Below are 4,884 nucleotides of genomic sequence, written 5' to 3'. Positions count from 1 at the left end.
AGTCATAATCAAGTTTTAACAGTCATTCAATGTAACGAAACAAAACTCTATAATGGTTAAATAGCTTGTCTTTTGATCCATGCAGAAAAAAGCACATTACCTCTCTCTGAGTGCTCTCTCCTCCTGTTGATCAGGAGCCCTGTGTGAGTCTCTGATGGGTGTGAACTGTCCCTTCATGTCCCCAGTCTGTTACTCCTCCCTCTAACCTGGTGCTGCAATCCAGGAAGTTCCTCTGTACTATATCGTCCAGCCATGCTTGTACTGTATGGACCATAATCAACACAAACCCATTAACCAACCCTTATAACCCCATCAATCCACAACCATCACCCAACCTTGGTTAACACTACAATCCCCTTGCCTTTTATATTCAGATGCAGTTTTATTTCACTATAAGAAAGTTTCTATAAGATTTCTAAGATTGGCTGTTTGTAACATGCAGTGGTTTAAAGTACTGAAGTAAACATACTTGAAAGTACTACTTAAGTATTTTTGGGGGGGTATCTGTACTTCACTATTTCTATTTTTGACAGCTTTTACTTTTCCTTCACTACATTCCTAAAGAAAATGATATACTTTTTAATCCACACATTTTCCCTGACACCCAAAAGTACTTGTTACATTTTGAATGCTTCTTAGCAGGACAGGAAAATGGTCCAATTCACACATTTATCATCCCTACTGCCTTTGATCTGATGGACTCACTAAACACCAAATTATGAAAAAATGTGCTATATTTCGTATTGGGTCACAAAAAAAATGCAACTTTTACATTACTGTGTAGTTGACCAATAAAATGGTCTGACAGGGATGTGGACATACTCGGTATACATATCACGAAAGAAAGAAATGATCTCACTCCAATACATGTTTATAGAAAGTTAGCGAAAATAGATAAGATCTTGCTGCCATGGAAAGGAAAATAGCTGTTTATGGGTGGAAAAATCACCCAGGTTAACTCTTTAGTCATATCACAGTTTACCTATTTGCTTGTGGTTTGGCCTACACCTAGCAACCTGCAAAAAAGATTCCCTTTTATTTGGAATAGCAAGCCAGACAAAATTAAAAGAGACTATTTATATAATGAATATGAATTCGGGGGGGGGCAGAAATGATTAACTATTAAAGCATTAGACCTCTCACTAAAGGCATCAGTCATACAAAGGCTATACTTAAATCCAAACTGGTTCTCTAGCAAATTAGTAAGAATGTCTCACCCCATGTTCAAGAACGGCCTTTTTCCATTTATTCACAACCACTCACTTTCAGGTCATTTGAAAAAAAAATTCTTCTCCAAAATGTCGTAATTTTTAAGAACAAGCCATAGAAAGTTGGTTGCAATTTCAGTTTAATCCACCAGAAAAGACTGAAGAAATAATACATCAAATATTGTAGTTAAACTCAAATATGCTAATATATGCCTTTATTTTTCAATAACAAAAAAAAAGTATAATCTTTGTCAATTGTATCATAAATAGGACTGGTGGAGTTATGTCACACATGCAGCTAACACAAATATATGGAAATATCTATCTCTACCCAAAATGACAACCAACTAATTGCAGCATTACCGCAAAAATGGAAGAGGCAAGTTGAAGAGGCTAATAGTAAGGAACTTGTCTGTCAGCCCTGCATTAAAGACTAAAATTGGATAAATAAAATTGTGATAAATAAAAATATATACGAGTTTCATTTAACAACCAAATAATTGACAGCTGTGCCATATAGATTACAAAATAGTTGGGAAGAGATTTCCGATGTACCGATTCCATGGCACATGGTTTATGAATTGACATGCAAAACGACGCCGGATTCAAAACTTAATTTTTCAATTTAAATTATTTTGCAAAATTCTTGCAACCAATAGAATGTTATATATATATATATATATATGGGGGATAAAACCTTACCAGCTCTGCAGATTTTGCTGAGAGGAGGCACAGTCATTAGATGTTTGTTTTTGGGACTGTCCATATGTAGCTGGTTTTTGGTCACAGGTCAAGGAATGTCTGAAGAATTGCAACATTTACCTGGAGCTAATGCTGCAGATAGCACTACCGGGTGATCAATAATACAATAATACTAATAGCAAAAATGTTTATCTTTCATTTACAATCTGAAGAAACTATGAGAATAGAAAGGTTCAGAACATTTGTGAAGCATCACAGGACAGTTGAAAAAATATATGGCAAATAGAAATCCAATATGGATGGTGTTAAGAGATGGATGGGAGGGGTTGAATGGAGCTGAAGAGTGGGACTAATAAAAGCAAGATAACAAATGTAAAATATACTGTGTCTGTAACATGTATATAGGTTCAGAACTTTTGGCCAATAGAAATAGAGGAAGGCCAGGACTAAAGACAAACAAAATATTAATATTGTAAAATAGAATGTGTCCTTGAAATGTATATAGTATGTATAAGCTGGAAGTGGAAGCCTAAGTGATGTTGTTCATTAGTTTAATCCAGTTTGGGGAGGGGTGGTAGGGTTTGTGGGAAAAAAAGAAAAGATGTTTAATTAAGATGTGTATATATGTATGTGTGTGCGCTACTGACTCGGTACTACCTTTATTATCAACGTTAGAGGCTACTGGGTTGTATTCAATATATTTTTGTGATGGTTCTATACCACAATCTTTCAAGTATACAGACATATAAGACCCACTTATGAAGAGTGATGATTCTTTCACCGTTACATTATGTTGACTTAATAGCAAGAAGACATGGTAATAGTGCAACTGATCACAGCCTGAAATGGAAGAAATTCGGTGGCAACAATGCCTGATACTTTATAAATAATATGTACACTGTCAGATGAATTTCAGTGTCAATTTGTGTAATTGTAATGGAAGTGCATCTAGTCATACATCAACATAATTGTACATTTCTCTAAAAACAATATCATTGTAAAAGCCATGATGCCTTCTTCATCTTCAACTCAGTTTCCCATTACATTTTTATTGTGTTTACCAGACCGGTTAGTGTGTCTTCACAGAGTTTGACCAAAGCTTACGACACTCTTTGGCCCTATTTTAGTTCCTTTTCACACTTTGAGACTGTGCTAAAGTGCAAAGGCCTTGCTACATTTGTTAGTTGGGGTTTTACTTCTCCTAAATACTTACATGCCACTTGGAACACAAGTCACTTTAATAATGCCACTTGAATAATGTTTACATATCTTGCATTTCTCATCTCATATGTACAGTGGGGCAAAAAAGTATTTAGTCAGCCACCAATTGTGCAAGTTCTCCCACTTAAAAAGATGAGAGAGGCCTGAAATTTTCATCATATGTACATTTCAACTATGACAGACAAAACGAGGAAAAAAATCCAGAAAATCACATTGTAGGATTTTTTATGAATTTATTTGCAAATTATGGTGGAAAATAAGTATTTGGTAAATAACAAAAGTTTATCTCAATACTTTGTTATATACCCTTTGTTGGCAATGACAGAGGTCAAACGTTTTCTGTAAGTCTTCACAAGGTTTTCACACACTGTTGCTGGTATTTTGGCCCATTCCTCCATACAGATCTCCTCTAGAGCAGTGATGTTTTGGGGCTGGGCAACACGGACTTTCAACTCCCTCCAAAGATTTTCTATGGGGTTGAGATCTGGAGACTGGCTAGGCCACTCCAGGACCTTGAAATGCTTCTTACGAAGCCACTCCTTCGTTGCCCGGGCGGTGTGTTTGGGATCATTGTCATGCTGAAAGACCCAGCCACGTTTCATCTTCAATGCCCTTGCTGATGGAAGGAGGGTTTCACTCAAAACCTTAAGATACATGGCCCCATTAATTATTTCCTTTACACGGATCAGTCGTCCTGGTCCCTTTGCAGAAAAACAGCCCCAAAACATGATGTTTCCACCCCCATGCTTCACAGTAGGTATGGTGTTCTTTGGATGCAACTCAGCATTCTTTGTCCTCCAAACACGACGAGTTGAGTTGTTACCAAAAAGTTATATTTTGGTTTCATCTCACCATATGACATTCTCCCAATCTTCTTCTGGATCATCCAAATGCTCTCTAGCAAACTTCAGACGGGCCTGGACATGTACTGGCTTAAGCAGGGAAACACGTCTGGCACTGCAGGATTTGAGTCCCTGGCGGTGTAGTGTGTTACTGATGGTAGGCTTTGTTACTTTGGTCCCAGCTCTCTGCGGGTCATTCACTAGGTCCCCCCGTGTGGTTCTGGGATTTTTGCTCACCGTTCTTGTGACCATTTTGACCCCACGGGGTGAGATCTTACGTGGAGCCCCAGATCGAGGGAGATTATCAGTGGTCTTGTATGTCTTCCATTTCCTAATAATTGCTCCCACAGTTGATTTATTCAAACCAAGCTGCTTACCTATTGCAAATTCAGTCTTCCCAGCCTGGTGCAAGTCTACAATTTTGTTTCTGGTGTCCTTTGTCAGCTCTTTGGTCTTGGCCATAGTGGAGTTTGGAGTGTGACTGTTTGAGGTTGTGGACAGGTGTCTTTTATACTGATAACAAGTTCAAACAGGTGCCATTACTACAGGTAACGAGTGGAGGACAGAGGAGCCTCTTAAAGAAGAAGTTACATGTCTGTGAGAGCCAGAAATCTTGCTTGTTTTTAGGTGACCAAATACTAATTTTCCACCATAATTTGCAAATAAATTCATTAAAAATCCTACAATGTGATTTTCTGGATTTTTTTTTTCTTCTCATTTTGTCTGTCATAGTTGAAGTGTAACTATGATGAAAATTACAGGCCTCTCTCAGAGAACTTGCACAATTGGTGGCTGACTAAATACTTTTTTGCCCCACTGTATATACTTTATTCTATACTATCTACTACCTGTCTATGCCATTCTGACATTGCTCATCCATGTATTTATATATTCTCAATTCCATTCCTTTA

This window comes from Oncorhynchus mykiss, chromosome 2, assembly GCF_057628025.1.
Source record: "Oncorhynchus mykiss isolate SJ-2025 chromosome 2, ASM5762802v1, whole genome shotgun sequence".
Classification (NCBI taxonomy): Eukaryota; Metazoa; Chordata; class Actinopteri; order Salmoniformes; family Salmonidae; genus Oncorhynchus; species Oncorhynchus mykiss.
Note: the sequence above shows the minus strand (reverse complement) of the source record.